This window comes from Haemaphysalis longicornis, unplaced genomic scaffold (genome assembly GCF_048455015.1).
Source record: "Haemaphysalis longicornis isolate Haplotype H1 unplaced genomic scaffold, Haemaphysalis longicornis Haplotype H1 scaffold_1, whole genome shotgun sequence".
NCBI lineage: Eukaryota > Metazoa > Arthropoda > Arachnida > Ixodida > Ixodidae > Haemaphysalis > Haemaphysalis longicornis.
This window is the reverse complement of record NW_027526203.1, coordinates 445,935,940-445,957,516: the sequence shown is the minus strand read 5'-3', so window position 1 is coordinate 445,957,516 and position 21,577 is coordinate 445,935,940. Positions and strand designations below refer to the sequence as shown.

Sequence of the window (21,577 nt, the reverse complement as noted above, 5' to 3'; positions counted from 1 at the left end):
GGCGCTGTTCCACGAAGCCACGTGGAATGCGCGCTCGTGCATCGGGGCTAGTTTTTGGAGGAGACGCTCGTGGGGAGACGTTCGAAACGGTCGGTGTTTTACGTTGTGGGCACAAGTTCGCCTCAATAAACTAATTGTAATCCACCCGTGCAACGTCTTGTCGCTACAAAACTGGTGGAGGTGCGGGGTACGATCAATTGAGCTCTACATCCACCCCCCTGTGTAGGCCCGGCAACAAACTCAGCCATGGACTTGACACCCGTTCACGAACGAACCAGCCGGCGACTGCGAGGGTTGCCGGTAGAATTCCAGCCTATTACCAGCAGACCAACAAGGATGGCCACGCGGGGCGCCAGCACTGTGACCTCCGGTACCGGTACGGCACCTTCCTACTTCGTGGTACACCAGCCCCGCACACCAAAAGTTTTCTATGGGGACTCTTTCGAGGACGGAGAAGATTGGCTCGACCTATTCGAACGCGTTGCGAACTTTAATGGATGGAACGAGCAACACAAGCTGCACAACGTGTACTATGCCTTAGAAGAGTCAGCTCGCACGTGGTTTGAAAACCACGAGGCCACTTTGACGCCGTGGAACGAGTTTCGCCGGCGGTTTTTGGCCACGTACGCCTGCACGGATCGTCGGGAAAAAGCTGAGTCGGCGCTTCAAGCTAGAAACCAACGGCCAAATGAAAGCGTCACCATGTACGTAGAAGACATGGCCCGCCTCTTCCGGCGCGCAGACCCGGCTATGTCTGAGGAAAAGAAGTTGAGACACCTTAATGCGAGGTGTAAAGCAGGATATATTTGCTGGGTTGGTGCGCAATCCTCCGCAGTCTGTCAGCGCATTTCTGTCTGAGGCCACAGCAATTGAAAGAGCACTACTCCAAAGAGCGAGGCAGTACAGCCGGGACATCACTTTTATGTCGAGCGACGCCCCTTCAGTGGAGCAAGGAAACGGCGGCCTCCGGGAGTTCGTCAGGTCGATCGTCCGAGAGAAACTCCAAAAGCTGCACGGAGTCCAGCAGCTTCAAGCCTCCATGCCCCTTGCGGAGGCTATACGCCGCGAAGTCAGGCAAGCTGTTGGAGCGCCCGAGAGGTATGAAGCACCACAAAGGCAGTATGGTGTGCCGCAGGAGCCGTACGGGGTCCCGCAACAACAGACCCAGGTTGCCTCATATGCGGCAGCCCTGAGGGAGCCTGATCGCTACGTTGCCCGAACACTTGCCGCCGCAACACCGCAAACGACATTGGGCCTCCGACCCCGCGCCATGCTGACTGTTGATGAGGCACGGCGGCCTCGCAAGAGCGACGAGTGGCGCACGCCGGATCAGCGACCTCTATGTTTCCATTGCGGCGAGGCAAGCCACATATACAGAGCTTGTCCCTGCCGACGACTTGGTCTTAGTGGATTTCCTCCAGACGCCCCACGCCCGAGGTACGGTGAACGCCCCGCCGAAATCGAAAGCTACCTGGCCGAACGTCGAAATGGGTTTCCGCAGCGACGGCGCGATAACCGATCACCGTCACCGATGCGACGCCGCTCTTCGAGTCCAAGCCCGTCACAATCTTCGCAGTGCCGTTCTCCGAGCCCTTCCGTCCGGGAAAACTAAGAGCAGCGACCTCGGGAGGTGGGGCCGCTGACCATCGAAGCGCTGAAGACCCTCCAATGAAACGACGACGGCCAACCGGCGACGCTGTGGTTTGTTCCGATATACCTGTGAAGGTTGACAACGAGCAAGAAATAGTCGCATTGGTGGACACTGGAGCAGATCGTTCAGTTATGAGCAAGTCATTGGCCACTACCCTGAAGAAGGTACTAACGCAGTGGACAGGACCACCGGTTCGCACCGCTGGCGGCCACTTGATTACTCCGTCCGGAAGGTGCACAGCACGTGTTAAAATTAGGGGCTTCACATACGTCGGACATTTTATCGTGCTTCCCGTATGCTCGAAGGGCTTAATCCTCGGCATGGACTTTCTACAAGAGAATGGTGCTGTCATCGATCTACAGAAACCCAGTGTAAGCTTCTCGACGGAGAGAGCTGTAGCTAAGGATATCGAGGACCGACGGGACACTGCCTTGCGCGTCATCAACGACAACATAACGCTGCCTCCCCGAACCAGTATGCTTATTCGTGTCAAGAACGACGCTTTTCAGGACTACGAAGGAATTGCGGAAGGAAACGTCGGTCTCTTGCTTGACAGGGGCATTTGCATTGCAAGGGGGCTCGTCAAGCTACAAAACGGATGCACAACAGTGCTGCTGAGAAACTTCGGCACAGAGTGTCAACATGTCGCAAAAGGCACGACCATAGCTTTCATTGAGGATGTTGCTGACGTAACGAATATTTGTATGTTGGAAGAAACAGAGTCAGATCACATGGTCGGAGGTGCGCTGCTGCCACCAGTAGAAGTCAACCCCAACTTGAACTCCGCGCAGGAGCTTTTACTGGAACTGGTGAGAGAGTTTTCTGAGTGTTTCGCATAATCATCCCGTGTGCGCCGCACATCCGTGGCGAAGCACCGCATCATTACCGACGAGGCTGCGAGACCAACCCGCCACCATCCATACAGAGTATCACCAAAAGAAAGGGAAGCAATCAACCAACAAGTACGGGAAATGCTCATGGATGACGTCATACAGCCATCGAAAAGCCCGTGGGCTTCACCCGTAGTCCTGGTGAGAAAGAAGAACAACACATTGCGTTTCTGTGTGAACTACCGTAAACTGAATAGTGGGACAAAACGAGACGTTTACCCTTTACCTCGAATTGATGACACACTAGACCGCTTGCGGAATGCAAAATTCTTCTCATCATTGGACCTCAAATCAGGATATTGGCAGATAAAAGTCGATGAGCGGGACAGGGAGAAGATGGCCTTCGTGACACCTGATGGCTCGTATGAATTCAAAGTTCTCCTTTTCGGCTTGTGTTCTGCCCCTGCAACGTTCCAATGGATGATGGACACTGTCCTCGCTGAATTGAAAGGGCAAACGTGTTTAGTTTACCTAGATGACGTGGTGGTGTTCTCGGCCACGTTTGAAGAACATCTCGCGCGACTAAAAGGCGTATTACAAGCAATTCGATCCGCAGATCTCACTATAAAGCCCGAAAAATGTCATCTTGGTTTCGAAGAGCTTAAATTCCTCGACCACACAGTCAGCCAACAAGGTATCCGCCCAGACCCTGACAAAACGTCCGCGGTATCTTCATTCCGCAGACCTACCGATAAGAAGGCTGTACGACGCTTCCTAGGCCTATGCGCGTACTACAGACGGTGCGTCGAAGGTTTCTCGAGGATCGCTGAACCTCTTACACGGCTTACAAGGGAAGACGTGCCATTTGTATGGGCAAGTGAGCAAGAGCGCTCCTTTGAGGAACTACGGAGACGGCTGCAGGAAGCTCCAGTGCTCGCAAATTTCGACGAAACCGCTGACACGGAGATTCACACTGATGCTAGCAATGTTGTCCTCAGAGCTGTACTTGTTCAGTCGCAACAGGGCGCCGAACGAGTCGTAGCCTATGCGAGTCGCACCCTTTCAAAAGTCGAAGCAAACTATTCCACCACGGAGAAGGAATGCTTGGCCGTCGTCTGGGCGATCACCAAATTTAGGCCCTACCTTTACGGCAGGCCTTTTAAAGCAGTCAGCGATCATCACTCCCTGTGCTGGCTCGCCAACCTCAAAGACCCCTCGCGTAGATTGGCTCGGTGGAGCCTTCGACTTCGGGAATACGACATAACTGTTGTATACAAATCTGGAAGGAAGCGCAGCGACGCTGACTGCTTGTCGCGAGCACCGATATCTGCAGAGTCCTACGATTACGGTGAAGAATTAACACTTTTTGGGGCAATAGACTCATTCCAAATGGCCGACTTACAATGTGAGGACCCGGAACTAGGCCCACTCATCAAATACCTTCAAGGAAAACGCACTGACGTACCGCGCGCCTTTGCTCGAGGATTGTCATCCTACTGCCTCCGCGAAAACGTGCTATACAAAAAGAACCATGACAGCAGCAAAGAGGCCTTCCTTCTTGTCGTACCCTCAGTGCTTCGCGAAGAAATCTTACAGGCCTGCCACGATGAGCCAACAGCGGGTCACTTAGGTGTTAACCGGACGTACGCGAGAATTCACCAAAAATACTACTGGCCGAGGCTTCTTCCCACAGTGCAACACTACGTGAAGACCTGTCACGATTTCCAGCGGCGCAAAACACCGCCATTGAAGCCCGCCGGACTAGTTCATCCGCTGGAACCACCAAAAACGCCGTTCTACCAGGTTGGCATGGACCTGCTCGGGCCATTTCCGATGTCTTTCTCGGGAAACAAGTGGATAGTAGCAGCAACGGACTATTTGACACGGTACTCCGAGACCAAAGCTCTTCCTCGAGGAACAGCAGCAGAAGTGGCAAAGTTTTTTGTGCACAAGATTGTTTTACGCCACGGCGCACCCGGATTTATTATTACAGACAGGGGAACAGCTTTCACCGCCGATTTGATGCAAGACGTCCGCAGGCTGACCGGGAGCCACCATCGGAAGGCCACCGCATATCACCCACAAACGCACGGGCTTACGGAACGTCTGAACAGAACATTGGCTGACATCTTATCCATGTACGTCGACGTGAAGCTGAAACCATGGGACGAAATTCTGCCATATGTAACATTCGCATACAATACGGCTGTGCAAGAGGCGACGCGGAGGACACCCTTCCAACTGGTCTACGGACGTCAAGCAACGACAACACTCGATGTCATGCTCCCCCTCTATGATGGCGACTCAGGTGACAGCGGAGCTGAAGAGTTAATCCAACGGGCTGAGGAGGCACGACAGCTGGCCAGGCATCGCATTCTGCGCCAGCAGGAAAGCGACGAGCGACAGTATAATCTCCGCCACCGAGCTACAAAGTACATGCCAGGAGACCTCGTGTGGGTGTGGACGCCAATCCGCCGCCGTGGACTCTCAGAAAAACTTCTCCGGCGGTATTTTGGCCCTTATGAAGTGACCCGCCGAATCAATGACGTTACCTATGAACTTGTACCTCGCGGTTCTCGCTCCACAGCTCGCCGACGATTACCCGGCAAAGAAGTCGTGCATGTTGTGCGCATGAAGCCATACTATGCGCGGTAGATCCACTCAAGACTTCATTGCAAAGGACACTGATGTGCTATATTTTTAGAGTAGCTTTTTTCTTCTTTGGGTTTACATTTCGTTCTTTGCTTGTATTTTTTCCTTTGTGCTTCTTGTTATTTCTGGCTTAATTTCCGCACTTTATTTGTGTCACAGCATCGGGGCGATGCCTCTAACGAGGGGAGCAATGCCATGAAGAAAGCTTTCCCACAATGGGCCTCCTACGTCACTGGGAGCACGCTCTCGTGACGCTGTTCCACGAAGCTACGTGGAATGCGCGCTCGTGCGGCGAGGCTAGTTTTTGGAGGAGACGCTCGTGGGGAGACGTTCGAAACGGTCGGTGTTTTACGTTGTGGGCACAAGTTCGCCTCAATAAACTGCCGCAAGAGCGAGTGTCCACGCAACCTTCTGAGCAGGCACAAACAGAAGCCGGAACAGCGACGCAGTGTTCAGGACACATCGCATGGCCACAATCGAGGCGGTCGTTGCAGCGTTCCGCCGATAGCTTGCACGGGGGGATCTCGGCGGTAGCCGAATATCGCCTCTCATATCTCTTTTTATTTTCGGATGACGATGTCGTACGGCTGGCCGGTGAGGCGCTGTAGTCACTCACCTTAGGAACGAGGAAGAAGCAAGTTTAGCTGGAATAAATGGCGTTCTCTGTTGCTGGAGGCGCCAGCCTGTTCACCTGCGCGCACAGCAGTCAAAGTCGCGTTAAACCGTTTTCACAAAGCTACTCTCGGATGGGCCTCGCGTCGACATCGCTATATACAACTGGTGTTGATGATGACGATGATGATGAAGTTGAGGTTTTGTGGCGCCCTGTACAACTGGTCATTAATTCATTGGTCATCCTCCTTTACAAAGTAGGAAGACTCATATTTTGTCATATAATTTTTTTAGCAGTGAGAAAATGTCCAGGCCGGCTTCGACATTACGGGAAAACTGTGCATGACTTTTCTAAATGGCGACCAGCTTTGCCCGCATTACTGAGCTTTAGTGTAATATTAATTTACGCACCCCTTCCCTACAGAAACAGTAATGCGCGCGAAGCTTGACCACAGTGAAAACGAATGCGAATCCCTTCTGCGAAAATCAAAACGCCAAACAATTGAGTGACCACATCGAAACCCTTTCCTTTCGCTGAGCCTTTCCCGAACGTACGGGGGAGGGAACCAATCTCGGCCTACCCATGCCGCAGCCGACGGTGAACTGGGCGATGCGCCTTCTCTGGAGCGAACCTGCGATGCGGCGTGACGCGCGCGCGCCAGCTGCGCGGAGGAGCGACAGCTGCGGGCGAGGAGGGAGAAAGAGGGGGGGTTCCAAGGAGCACGTTTACACGCGGCGACAACGACGGCGCAAGACATTAGAGAGTTTCAGCATAGCGGCTAGCGTACGCTAACGCTATAGCGGCGGGTGCCGGGACCCGATTAGGCAGGTGCGCGTTCGTTCCGCTGAGGGCGACCTCCTCGACGCCTCCGTGCGCGCATTCACAGTCTGGTCCCGGTAACCCGCTGCTGTAACGTTATCGTACGCTTGCCGCTATGCTCGCGTAATCCGATGGCGCGCCAGCCGCGAATAGGGGCGACACCTGCGGGAGAGGAGGAAGGAAGAGGATGTTTTAAGCAAACGCCACCGACTGCGGAAGTCAGCTAATACAAGCTTCGCTTGAAAAATGGCCTTTAGCCACCAACAAAGCAAACACGAACAAAGACTACTGGGGCACCTGAGCTTTCTCTTATGATCTAGAAATACATGAGCACCCTGGGATATGCCACCGAGTTTGGTCAGTGAGATTAGAGGGCCGAGGGTATATGATTTCGCAGAACACGCAAGGAGGCAAACCGGCCATATTTTCCCCCATTTATCTTCCCCCCTTTTCCTTCACCCCTTTCGTTTTGAGTCTTCCTTCTTCTAGCTCTCTTTCCATGACGAATACCCGTGCTACACGAGCGTTTCGGGGGCCTTTCAGTCGAATGTCATTTGACTCAAATGACACCCTTAAGCTGCTAGACGACGTTTTCCAAAAGACCTTTCGTTGAAATGGCATTTCAGACAAAGGCGCACCACCAAAGGCCTTTAAGGTTCTCAAAGGCCTTTGAAACGCGAACGGTCCCACTCTCGGGAGCAGCTTCCGCATGCCGTAATTACAAAAACAATTATTTGCGAGTTAAAATTGGGGCTCGAAGTGCACAATCTTCGCAATTTCTCACGTTTTTTTGTTTTATATCACTCGATCACAATGTAACCTGGTACTCTCAACACCGGCGCTGCGAAAAAAGAAAACAAGAAAACTGGCTGTCAGCGCATGTTTTGCGCGGACTTGTAGATTGTTATCAATTTCATTGCTAATAACTGTTTTTTTTTGCTCATTTTAACTCTCAAAATAAATTTTTGTCTATAACGAAACATGGCAGCAGTGGCGACACCAAAACAAGGCGGGCGAACGCGGAAACTTTCAATTGACTTTGAGAATTGTCGTGTATATCGGCGGAACTCTTCCAGTTCGAATGGCACATTCTTGAAATTTCGAAGGTCATTCGACTGAAATGTCCTTTCAAACGTTCGTGGAGCACAGGTATAAGAGCCTTGGGCAATAGCCGTTAAGTCCTATATTCTGGCTTAATGTCAGGCAACTTTAACATGAGTATAACACTGTTCCCTATAATGCCAACTACTGACTTCAAAGCGTGGGTATACCGGTTAACTTCGTTAAACTTCAAAGCGCAAAGTTAAACCTAACGTCGGAACGTTACACATACCGGCGACCACCACTGTGCTGCGCCTACTCTTCGTCTGCTTATAAGTCGACCTTTTCATCATCACCCTTATATTTCCAGCCACATGACACGTCGCAACCAATACCCATGTCAGCCGAGCGCATACCAGCGTTCGCAGCAAAAAGAAATGGGAAGACAGTAAGTCCCTGGCTTTAACTTCGCGATTAGATTTTGGCCAAGGAGCCCTATTGGGAACCCCGTTGCTGAACGGTTTTTACCTTGGCCACCCTTTTACGTAGAAAACGCAATTTGGAACTGTGTTTTCCCCAACCGAGCCAAGTAACCTTTGAGTAATACTCACGCATTTAAAATCACAACTGGTATTGCCAGCAAACGTGGCAGCTGTGCTCCTCACCACGGATACGATCAGCTCCTTTTGGTAGCAGTGTTACGCTTAACGAACTGGGCGACACATGTTGTCACTGCTCTGTGCATTTAAAAAATCGGGAATATGCCACAAATATGCGCTTCTAATCCGGCTCATATTTATTTTACCGATCATCTTGGATCATCAGCTCGTGACACCCGCCGCGGTGGCTCAGTGGCTAAGGCGTTGTGCTGCTGAGCACGAGGTCGCAGATTCGATCCGCAGCCGCGGCAGCCGCGTTTCTGATGGAGGCGAAAAGCAAGAACGCCCGTGGGTACGAGATTTCGGCGCACGTTAAAGATCCCCAGGTGGTCAAAATTAATCCCGAGCCCTCCACTACGGCGCGCCTCATCGCCTGCGTTGCGTCGGCGCGTTAAACCCTGCAATCAATCAATCAATCAATCAATCAATCAATCAATCAATCAATCAATCAATCAATCAATCAATCAATCAATCAATCAATCAATCAATCAATCAATCAATCAATCAATCAATCAATCACCAGCTCGTGACACGTAGAGAGACATGAAAAAGACGAAGAGCGCGAGACGCTGGTTCTGCAAAAATGGCGACGACCCGTCGTCTGTGTCGCGATGGCCTTAGCTGCTGCGACTGGCTCTCGACGCTATGAGTCGGAAGTTACGCGCTCGACTCTCAGCCCAAGACTGTGAAAACAAATTGAGCTGCCTCCCGCGGACCATCGGGGATTCAACCGACAGCTTCCACGGGCGGCACACTGTGGGCGTCATTGGCAGCGGGTGAGGCGTCGGCGCTTGGCCACCACAGCCAGCCTTCCGACGGACGTGTGCGGCTTCGCTTCGGATAACGTTTCGTTGGAGGAGCGCCAGATCGCATCCAGGCGAGTAGTGCTCCTTCTCCACTGCCGGGTACCTCGCATGATGACGCTGGTCAAGTGGGCATTCTGAGTCGCAGTGCAAAGAAGCAACAGCTCCCTCCAAAAGCCTCAAAAATGAAAGCTCCGTCGCAAAGGGTAGTTGCTTCAACGTGCTACTTGGATCAAGACTCTCACACCGGCAATGATGATGGCCATCAGAACCTCGTCGCCGACCACCACCCGCGGACCACTTCACAAGAGAGTATTAGGCCTGTCCCGTACCCTATACCCTACCTGGAGCCAGCCTCAGGGATTTGGCCTTCATGGCGCCCAAACACGCTATCCGAGTATTCCCACAGCAGCTCTCATGGGCGCTTGCTCGACAGCTTCGCGTGTAATTGCATCCATTAGCTCCCGTGTCGACCTCATGAGGTCCGAAACTGATGAGGTGGCCCGCCGATCTAAACGAAGCTCGACATACTCCCCATGCTCTCAGAAAGGATGGACTTTTTGAAGGCTGGCGCCTACTGTACATAATCGCGTGGGAAGCCCTGTAAGCGCGTCTACGCGCAGTGGGCGCAAAGGGGTAGGCTTGCAGAATGTAGTCGAGACAGCGCCAGCAGACGGGCATCAAGCCACTACAAAGATGCGGCCTTTGCGGCCGCCGCAGGTACACGGGGCGCAATTCCTCTGGCCATTCGGCTTAGAGCGGAAAAGGGGAACACGATACTCCCAATGATTCCCGTATCTGCGGGGTAGTACACGGGCAGAAAAATGGCCCTGATATATCTTATCCCGTATGCTGTGGCTCAAAGGCGATCCGTCTTACATACTGCGCTGGCGGTATATAGTGGCGTCACTTCTCAAAAACCCGAGCGCTTTGTCGGTGTGAAACCTCCGCGAAAATTTACTGGAGGACAGGGTGGAGAGGAGGAGGAAAGGGGAGGGGGAAGCAAATCCAATTCGTCAAGAATGTGTCACCGCACTGCTACCGAAGTCTCTCGCCCCCCCCCCCCCCCCTCAGACAAAAATTGCAATGCGAACGCATACCAGTTTTAAAATAAAGAGTCGGAGATTTTTACGGTATCTTTTTGAGGCCGTGACAAACGCCTGCAGAACGGCACGTGCTAAACATCACGGGCGTCGCAGTTGCACCGTGAGAACATCAGCGCAACGAATATCAGCACACCCTGCGTCTGACGACTATCTTGCGCCAAAACAACCGCCCACCCCCCTCCCTCCCTACACGAAAGAAAAAATGGTTGCTGCTTGTCTCAGTTCAGCTGACCTTTGATATGCAAAGCAAAAGCTTGGCTTAGTCTGGTTGACTCTTGGTTTCGCTTGGTTAACCTTTGATGTAGATGTATTGCCGACTACGGCTCAAAGCCATTCGGTCCCGTGCAACGCTCACAGAAGGAGGTCCGGACTAGTTTTCATTCTCGGCGAACGCGGCCGCACGCGGCGCAAGCTGAGTCACATAGGCCGAGAAGACCCAGCAGCGCATGCGTGGGAGGCTGCAGGTTTGGTCGGCTTCCGATCAGCAGAGAGAGAGAGAGAGAGAGAGAGAGAGAGAGAGAGAGAGAGAGAGAGAGAGAGAGAGAGAGAGAGAGGGGGGGGGGGGGGGGGGAGGGAGGGTAAACACGGAAAGCAAGTGTGACGGACAAATAACGTGGGAAAGCGGTAACAGGCAGTCCAGCATAGACTACGGTTTAGTATCCGAGACAGTATACGGAAGGCTGCGGGAAATGAGGATAGATGAAAATGAAACAGACAGCTTAGGAAGCGACCACAAGCGGTTTAGCTTGCACTTTGGAGGCGCAACCCGGACAAATGCAGAAATAGGTACAATAGGAGGAAATAATTTGAATAATGAGCAGTTAAAGATCATCGCTGATAGATTGGAAGATGAAATCAATAAATACCCAGGCAAAAATTGGGATTACGATGAAATAATTTCGTTCATAAAGGGTAAGATTAATGAAGAAAAGGAACGAAACCGATGGAAAGGGAAGATAAAGCCGAGAAGCTGGTGGAATAAGGAAATAAAAGAGGCTATCGACCAGCGAAGAAAGGCGTCGAGAGAACATAGAGAAGCAAAAAGAACTAGTATGGAACCGGAGGTAGTGAAGGAAAAGTGGGATGTCTACCGTGGGAAAAAACTAGAAGTGCAGAAAATGGTGCAAGTGAAGATCAAGCAGAAAAGCGAACAATGGATGGCAGAAATACGGAAGAAGGACAAAAGCGCATCCAAGAAGTTTTGGAACCATGTAAAATCACTAAGCTCAAAAAACGATAACCATCAAAAATTCCTGATTGATGAGGAGGGGGAACATTTAGAAGGAGAGCACGCGTTGGCGCATATTCATCGAGTGATTAGTGAGAAGTTTAGGATAATAGTGGTAGGGAAACCTGCACTGATAACATCAGCGCCACAAAAGACTGCGGAAAGGGAAATAAGTTTGAGCAACCTTGATTGGAAAAAAGCAGAGCAAAAGGTTTCCCCTCAGACAGCAGTGGGCCCGGACGGAATACCAATGCAACTGATAAACCTACTTGGACCTAAAAGTAAGGAATCGTTTATGAGGGCAATAGATAAGGTAATAGAAACCACACAAGTACCAGAGGACTGGTTAGAAAGTAGGATGAATTTAATATATAAAGGCAGAGGAGACAAAGCCAGTATTGAGTCATACAGACCACTCACAGTAACGTCAGTGGTGTATAGATTCGTAATGCAGGCGATAAAATCAGAAATTCAAGCATGGATGGAAGAAAATGAAATACTTGGGGAACTGCAGAATGGATTTAGACAAGACAGGCGACTGGATGACAATCTGTTCGTGATAACGCAATGCATTGAAATTGCGAAAGCACAGAATAGACCACTATGGATTACGTTCTTGGACATTAAAGGGGCATATGACAACGTAAACAGAGAACGGCTGTGGAGAATGTTGAAACTCCAGGGATTAGATGACGAGTTATTACAGTTCCTTATAGCAATCTATAAAGACAATAGAGTGCACCTTACTTGGGAAGGACAGAAATGCGCCCGGCAGGTCAACATCCATCGGGGACTGAAACAGGGATGCCCTTTGAGCCCAATACTGTTCATGCTTTACATGGCAGGGTTAGAAAAGAAACTGGAAGAAAGTCAAGTAGGGTTTAGCCTAACCCATATGCTGCAAGGCGAAGTGGTACAACAGCATATTCCAGGAATGTTATACGCAGACGACATTGTTCTTTTAGCTGATAACCAAACCGATATGCAGCGGCTAATAAATATTTGCGGCCAGGAAGCCACTGACCTCGGGTTAAATTTCGGTGCAGAAAAATCAGGAATAATGGTTTTCAATGACGCTACCACCGACGTAGTGTCTATCCAGCAAGGCGAATTACCTAGAGTCAAGGAATATAAATATTTGGGAGTGTGGATAAACGAAGGGGATAGCTACTTAAGTACTCACGAGGAGCAACTTAAGGTTAAGGGAAAGCGAGACGCAGCTATAATGAAGCATAGAGCTCTGTGGGGGTATAACAAATATGAAGTAGTAAGAGGAATGTGGAAAGGAGTAATGGTTCCGGGTCTCACGTTTGCGAATGCTGTACTCTGCTTAAAATCAGACGTTCTATCACGCCTTGAAGTAAACCAGAGAACGGTAGGACGTCTGGCCTTAGGCGCGCATGGAAAAACAACTAACGAAGCAGTTCAGGGAGATATGGGCTGGGCGTCGTTTGAAGTTAGAGAAGCTCAGAGTAAAATATGCTTTGAGATGAGGTTGAGGGCAATGGATCAACAAAGGTGGGCAGCTAAGGTTTTTAGGTACCTATACTTGAAAAGCGTGGACACGCAGTGGTTAAGAAAGACTAGAAGGCTAACGATGAAATACGGAAAGAACAGTGGGGAATCCAAAACAGCCAAGGTAACCAAAAAAGAGGCAAGGCAGATTGAAACGAATAAATGGAGGGAAAAAATGGAAGCCAAAACGTCGTTAGAGATGTACAGGGCTGAGAAGATGAACATCAGAAAGGAAAATTTCTACGATAATTCCCAGGGCAGTGCTTTGCTTTTTGAGGCTAGAGCAGGTTGCCTGCGAACTAAGAGTTTTGTGGGGAAGTATTCACAAAATGATGGGGTATGCGTGGTCTGCGGAAAAGAAGCAGAAACTATGCGGCACATCGTGCTAGAATGTGAGGGTATCCATCCAAATCTACATGAAGGGAATATTGGGCTGTCAGAAGCCCTAGGATTTAAAGGTATCACAGAGGAAGTTAACTTCAAGGCTGTCGAGGGGACGAAAAGAAGATTAGAATGCTGGTGGACGAAAAGCAGAGAGGGGAATATTGCCTAGGACAGTTACCACTTGTAACAGAAAAAAAAAAGTATTTTGTGCCTAATAAGCTTTTTGTGCCTGCCCCAAGCAGCGCTAGTATTGAACCAAAAGTGTAAAACATAGGTATATTAGTCTTTTTTGGTAAGATGACATGTCATCACCCCGATACAAAGGGGAAACCAATAGAAATCACCATCATCATCATCATCGGAGGGAGGGAGAACAAACCTTTTTTCTTTTTCCGCAGAACACGACGGGAGTTGCGGCGGCCGCTCCCGTCGCTGCCGCCGCCGCTACGTGAGCAGAACGACTGAAAACGGAGCCTTGTGCGCAGCGCCGACAGCGGGCCCGGCGAATCGCGTGGTCCGCTTCGAGGGGTGTGTCGCCGGGGGGTGTGTTTCCGGTCAAAATGTTAACTTGCGCATCATCCGCCAAACCGCTGGACGAAAGTAGTAAAGCTTTGCTTTTCAAAAATTACGTCCATCTTCCCGCGAGGAAACCCTGGTGTGATGCGACGCATCAGGGGGTTCAATTGGTGTTTCCGTTGGGTTGATTCTCTAAGTCGCGTAAAACGTGTTGTGAACGCGTATGATGCATTTTCATCACATGCGGGTGTTCCTATACGCGGGACGATGAGCGTAATTGTTGTGTCACACCACTCACTGAAGGGACCGTCGCTTCCATCACGTCTTCATCGGAAGAATCAAGTCAAGCACGAATTGTCAAAGCAAGGTCACGTCAGTGCGAGAGCGAGCGCTTGACTGAACCGCCGCGGCGCGATAGCCGCTTTATATTCACAGCGATTGAAGGAGAGGAGACAACGGAGGAGAGTCGCGCATGCGCGCACTTGCGCGCACCGGAACAGTTGTTAACGTAGCGAAGCGCGCGCCAAACAAGCGCGCCAGCTGTGGTATGCTAATGAGCCGGAGTGAGAGTGTTGCACACAGCTGTGGGAGAGAAGAACGGAGGAGGGATGCGGACGGACGCCGCGACGACGACGCAGAAGGGACAAGCCCGAGAGCAAGAGATGCGTCGCATCTAAAAAACTTAACACGATGCCCAGCAGACGCCATACGACACTGCGTGCTGAGCGGGTTTAAGTGCCAGATCTCGAGTGGCGCAGCCACAACACTTCGCACGCACGGGGGGAAACATACCATTTCGTACCAAAGATATTGTAGTTAAAGGCTCATATTTTGGGCTTACCGACATTTTTGCGCCGGTGCGCGCAATACGTTGTAATGCTGTTTCGTCTTTGTGCCTTTTTTTTGTTTTTGCACGTGCGCGTTTTTGCCGTCTTGCTGTTTTGACGCCCCCCTCCCTCCCCCAATGCTGTTTCGTTACACGACCTGTTTCTCAGCTTGCTTTGCGCACACTGTGTGCATTATGAGGAGGTGGAAAGCGACTGTTTATTATTATGGGATGTATAACTCGCCAGTTGTTTTAGGGAAGAATATACACGCGTTGTTCTAAAACCATTACAAGTGTCCTGTGAAGGCGTGCGAATCACGTGAGAAATAACAAGCTTATTTTGCCTAGGCAGAATTTCAAAGCAATATCGTAAAGTGCAAAATAAATATGACGCATGCGGCCTGTAATGATTGCAGCGCCGATGAACCCCGTCTTGACGATTACCCCCCTCCCTTCTCGTGGCCTTGTTGGGTCTCCTCATCCGGTGGCAGAATGTTGGGGCAGCCTCCGCCGACGCCAGCCAGTCGCAACCCTTTGTATAGGCCTCGCCGGCGGCTTTTACGTGGCGTCGGGGGAGGCTTTCCTTTCATCCTGACCTTCGGGGACGGCCAGGGGGGGAGCGGAGGTCAAAATCCTTATTGGCATGTGCGCTGCTGTGGGGGAGGCGGCATTGCTCGCGCCCTGCTCGCGCATGCTTCGACGAGTTTGTTCGGAGCTGCGGCCCAGAGTGGTCGCACCAAGACTTGCTCCCGTGGCGGTTTCTGGGCGCCAGAGCCTCACGAATTTCTCGCCAACCGTGCGGCGGTTTGGCACCTTTTTGGCCTCCGGGCCCCTCCAGGGATTGCGCCGCGTTACCTCCTTTTGCGCGCTGCGGCGCCTTTTAATTTTAATCCAGTTTTCGTTTTGTCTTGTGCTATGTTTCGTCGTCTCTTGTAAATACGTGTAAATAGACTTCTTTTCTTCATCACCTACTGGCCTCGTCTCGTCATCGGGTTCTTAACCACCCTCCACGACGACACCAACCACCTTCACGAACGAACCAAACTTTACTGGCGCAGCCCGACATCGTCGTGGGTATCTTCGTCGCTTCAAGTGACGAACTCGTGACCGAAGTGTGACCCAAAGGTGACCGCGAGAGCAGAAGAAAAAAGTCGACAACACGCAAGGACAACGACGAAGCCGGGCGGCTGCGAGCCGCCTGCAAGACAGCGATGCGTTAGTTCAACTGCCGGGAAGAAAACATCCTTGGACCCTCGGATCTCCGCGGGAGAGAAGTGGGAGTGCTGTGAGCGGTGCAGCTTGGCGGCCAGATCCTCGCCGGTGAGTGGTCTGTCTCTGCAACTTCCTTTTTGGGGACATCCTCATTGCCAGAGCACAGCATGGCCAGAGACAAAGAGCTGGAGGTTGAACGCGCAAAAACGCGAGAGCTCGAGCGGCTCGTCAGGTTGGCCGAGGCCGAATTTCGGGCGCGGCCGGGTAACGAGAACGTGGTGCGGCCATGCTGCAGTTGCGGGCAGACCACACACTCGTCCGCCGACTGCCGCGTTTACCGTCATCTAGACCGTGACGCGTTTACCGTCATCTAGACCGTGATGTCTAGACCCAACGACACGCCCGCGGCTGAAGCGCCTTCTAAGACGCAAGTTACACCTCATAAGTTACACGTCATATTAAGTTAATATGAGGTGTAACTTAATATGAGGTGTAACTTATGAGGTGTAACTTGCGTCTTAGAAGGCGCTTCAGCCGCGGGCGTGTCGTTGGGCCACTTGTCGCTACTCCTCAATACTGGCTTGCTGAAATATTTGCGTCACAGTGAGGGCAAAGTTAGGCGACTTCTGGGAAATCGGTACTCGCACGTTAGGCCGTGGGTGCTTGGAAGAGGCTCGAGGAGAACTAGATATATCCGCTTCGCATCACTCCTCTACAATATGTAAGGTGTTTCACGAAAGCTTACCTAATGGAATTGTCTACTACGAATATGGGAGGTAGATATATCCGCTTCGCATCACTCCTCCACAATATGTAATAATCGTTTACATTGGACTTTATGAGGGAGGTGTAACTTGCGTCTTAGAAAAGCGCTTCAGCCGCGGGCGTGTCGTTGGGCCACTTGTCGCTACTCCTCAATACTGGCTTGCTGAAATATTTGCGTCACAGTGAGGGCAAAATTAGGCGACTTCTGGGAAATCGGTACTCGCACGTTAGGCCGTGGGTGCTTCGATGAGGCTCGAGGAGAACTAGATATATCCGCTTCGCATCACTCCTCTACAATATGTAAGGTGTTTCACGAAAGCTTACCTAATGGAATTGTCTACTACGAATATGGGAGGTAGATATATCCGCTTCGCATCACTCCTCCACAATATGTAATAATCGTTTACATTGGACTTTATGAGGGAGGTGTAACTTGCGTCTTAGAAAAGCGCTTCAGCCGCGGGCGTGTCGTTGGGCCACTTGTCGCTACTCCTCAATACTGGCTTGCTGAAATATTTGCGTCACAGTGAGGGCAAAGTTAGGCGACTTCTGGGAAATCGGTACTCGCACGTTAGGCCGTGGGTGCTTGGAAGAGGCTCGAGGAGAACTAGATATATCCGCTTCGCATCACTCCTCTACAATATGTAAGGTGTTTCACGAAAGCTTACCTAATGGAATTGTCTACTACGAATATGGGAGGTAGATATATCCGCTTCGCATCACTCCTCCACAATATGTAATAATCGTTTACATTGGACTTTATGAGGGAGGTGTAACTTGCGTCTTAGAAAAGCGCTTCAGCCGCGGGCGTGTCGTTGGGCCACTTGTCGCTACTCCTCAATACTGGCTTGCTGAAATATTTGCGTCACAGTGAGGGCAAAGTTAGGCGACTTCTGGGAAATCGGTACTCGCACGTTAGGCCGTGGGTGCTTGGAAGAGGCTCGAGGAGAACTAGATATATCCGCTTCGCATCATTCCTCCACAATATGTAAGGTGTTTCACGAAAGCTTACCTAATGGAATTGTCTACTACGAATATGGGAGGTAGATATATCCGCTTCGCATCACTCCTCCACAATATGTAATAATCGTTTACATTGGACTTTATGAGGGAGGTGTAACTTGCGTCTTAGAAAAGCGCTTCAGCCGCGGGCGTGTCGTTGGGCCACTTGTCGCTACTCCTCAATACTGGCTTGCTGAAATATTTGCGTCACAGTGAGGGCAAAGTTAGGCGACTTCTGGGAAATCGGTACTCGCACGTTAGGCCGTGGGTGCTTGGAAGAGGCTCGAGGAGAACTAGATATATCCGCTTCGCATCACTCCTCTACAATATGTAAGGTGTTTCACGAAAGCTTACCTAATGGAATTGTCTACTACGAATATGGGAGGTAGATATATCCGCTTCGCATCACTCCTCCACAATATGTAATAATCGTTTACATTGGACTTTATGAGGGAGGTGTAACTTGCGTCTTAGAAAAGCGCTTCAGCCGCGGGCGTGTCGTTGGGCCACTTGTCGCTACTCCTCAATACTGGCTTGCTGAAATATTTGCGTCACAGTGAGGGCAAAGTTAGGCGACTTCTGGGAAATCGGTACTCGCACGTTAGGCCGTGGGTGCTTCGATGAGGCTCGAGGAGAACTAGATATATCTGCTTCGCATCACTCCTCTACAATATGTAAGGTGTTTCACGAAAGCTTACCTAATGGAATTGTCTACTACGAATATGGGATGTAGATATATCCGCTTCGCATCACTCCTCCACAATATGTAATAATCGTTTACATTGGACTTTATGAGGGAGGTGTAACTTGCGTCTTAGAAAAGCGCTTCAGCCGCGGGCGTGTCGTTGGGCCACTTGTCGCTACTCCTCAATACTGGCTTGCTGAAATATTTGCGTCACAGTGAGGGCAAAGTTAGGCGACTTCTGGGAAATCGGTACTCGCACGTTAGGCCGTGGGTGCTTGGAAGAGGCTCGAGGAGAACTAGATATATCCGCTTCGCATCACTCCTCTACAATATGTAAGGTGTTTCACGAAAGCTTACCTAATGGAATTGTCTACTACGAATATGGGAGGTAGATATATCCGCTTCGCATCACTCCTCCACAATATGTAATAATCGTTTACATTGGACTTTATGAAGGAGGTGTAACTTGCGTCTTAGAAAAGCGCTTCAGCCGCGGGCGTGTCGTTGGGCCACTTGTCGCTACTCCTCAATACTGGCTTGCTGAAATATTTGCGTCACAGTGAGGGCAAAGTTAGGCGACTTCTGGGAAATCGGTACTCGCACGTTAGGCCGTGGGTGCTTCGATGAGGCTTGAGGAGAACTAGATATATCTGCTTCGCATCACTCCTCTACAATATGTAAGGTGTTTCACGAAAGCTTACCTAATGGAATTGTCTACTACGAATATGGGAGGTAGATATATCCGCTTCGCATCACTCCTCCACAATATGTAATAATCGTTTACATTGGACTTTATGAGGGAGGTGTAACTTGCGTCTTAGAAAAGCGCTTCAGCCGCGGGCGTGTCGTTGGGTCACTTGTCGCTACTCCTCAATACTGGCTTGCTGAAATATTTGCGTCACAGTGAGGGCAAAGTTAGGTGACTTCTGGGAAATCGGTACTCGCACGTTAGGCCGTGGGTGCTTGGAAGAGGCTCGAGGAGAACTAGATATATCCGCTTCGCATCATTCCTCCACAATATGTAATAATTTCTTCAGCGTGGTATCGTTTTGAAGTTACTCATTAGCGGCTACGAATGAAGAACAAACAGACCGAAATTCCCATCGAGGTTGGCTGAAGCGTTGTAGGGGACTGCAGCCTGCTAGTCGGGCGGCGCAGGAACTTCGAGATCACTGTATGTGTTGACACATATTTTTTCGGATGGGCACGGCAGGATTGGTGACCCGCTCGTGTCCTAGTGCAATGTCTTAAGATGTCTTAAGATTTTAGGGTGGTGTACGCTCACGTTTCGTACGCGTGTGGACGGGCCAGTGGACATGCGTGGCCGTGCGGGTACGAACTGGCCGAACTGCTATGAACTGGCCGAAAGTGTACCAATATGGGGGTGTATTTAATTTTGCATTCTACAAATTGGCTTTTACTACAAAAAGTATGTTTGGGTTGTAACCCCTGTTCATTTATTTTTGATTGGCTGCAAACCTGCCATAGCGCTGCTGGAGCGGGTGTTGTTCCCCAGGTTATTCTTTTTATTTTTGGGAGGGGGGGAACATGGAAAAAGAAAAGAAAAGAAAAGAAAGACCGTGACGCCAGCCCACCCCCACCAAAGGGGCGCTGTGTTGAGGTAGGGGGTCCGGAGTCAGGCGAAAAGCCGCGTGTCGTCACCGCTGCAGTGTCGGGCGTCTCCAAAAGACGGCCGAACAAAGTAGGCGGCAGGCTAGTGGGACCGAGCGTCACCGCTAAACCATTCAAGCTAAGGCTCGACACTGTCAGCGAAACCGTGCGACTGAGAAGGATTTTCAATCCGTATCAGTTGACCAGGTCGGCTAAGTCAGTCGCATTGGCAGAAACATCGTAGAGGGACGGCTGTGGGCTCCGCTATTTTCCCCTCGTCGAGGGTTATTGTTGGCGGCACTTGTGCTACACAGCCAAGACAGCGGAGTCGACCGGCCGGCCAACGGGTCGGGCAGGTGCGCTCGCCTTGACGGCACCCTCCGGGAAAGAAGGGGCGGGCTTCGGCAGCGTTGGTCCTGGGGAGGCAGATGAGCCTGCCCGTAGCAACTTGTCTTCACTGAGCGACACTGAGGCGGGAGCAGATCAGCGGATCAGGCCCGATAACCCGGCTTCATCGCTGGACGATTCCAGTCCAAGGGCCACCGCGGGCCTTGCTGCTCGGCGTGCGTCGGTGACAATTGTCGGCGACTACCCGGCTACACAGCTAGGGGCACAAAAGTCGACCGTTCAGATCAGGGTTCCAGGGGGCACGCTCGCCTAGACGGCACGCATCATGAAAGTGGTGACGGGCTTGTGCAGCGACTGCCCTGGAAAAGCAAATGATACGGGCAGTACAGAGGTGTCTCCACTGAGATCCATGGTGGTAGGAGTAGAGGCGGTCGGTCAGACAGCCAACACCCACTTGGGTGCTTCAAAATCTCTGCCGTATCATGACTGGCCCTGCCCAAACGGTTTTCGGGGGGTAGACGCTACCTCGGACATTTGCGGTAGCAGAAATCCGGCAGGCATAGCGGCGGCGGTGTCCAGCGGACGAACGCAGACGGGTGATGCCCCGACGAGCGACATGGACTCGGACGGCACTGAGACGCCGTCCGCACAGGCAGGTACGCGACCTCAAGGTCCGCCAGTGCTCATTAGCGTTGACAAGCCGTCGACAAGCTGTGACCATGCTTCCAGTGTTGGGCTGGACAAGCTTTTGAAGTCTCCCAAGTCTAGGCGCAGCTTCACAGCATCGAACGCTGATAAACTGCTGCTGGCGGCAGCCGTAAATCGAGCGTCCCAAATGAGAGCGAGGGTCGACAAAGTGGCAGTGGAGAGCCGCTGTTTTGCATGCGCTGGAGGGGACAGTGTCGAACGCGTGCATGAGAAAGGAAGCCTCTTAAAGCTTCGGCTCCTGGTCATGCGTGTGGTTCTGGCATTGTGGGCTTCCCTAACAGGTTGCAGAGGCGGGTCACCTGATGCCTCGTCGAATGCTGAACATCGCGGTTGGCGCAACAACCGGAGTTTGGACTTGCACCTCGAAGCAGCGCCCGATTAAGTCGAGTGTTACGGGCGACACGGAGGAGGAACTGTGGTGAACTGATTGAATGCTCATGGGCGGTTCATTCCGCTGCTGTTTCTTTGTTTTCTCTGTACTTGGGGCGGAAAGTAACGGTTCACCCTGTGTTTTGTTGCTTTATTTTGCAGTTGCGTTGTTCATTTGGCTGCCGTTTTCTCTTGCTCCTTCCCTTGTTCTCGCGAGTGAGCCTCACTTTTGCC

The 21,577-nt window shown here is 51.2% G+C and overlaps 1 pseudogene; it reads left to right on the top strand.

Annotated features, from left to right (window-relative positions):
* The first annotated feature begins 246 nt into the window (after window positions 1-246).
* Window positions 247-21,396, top strand: LOC144162270 (uncharacterized; annotated as a pseudogene).
* The last annotated feature ends 181 nt before the right edge of the window (window positions 21,397-21,577 follow it).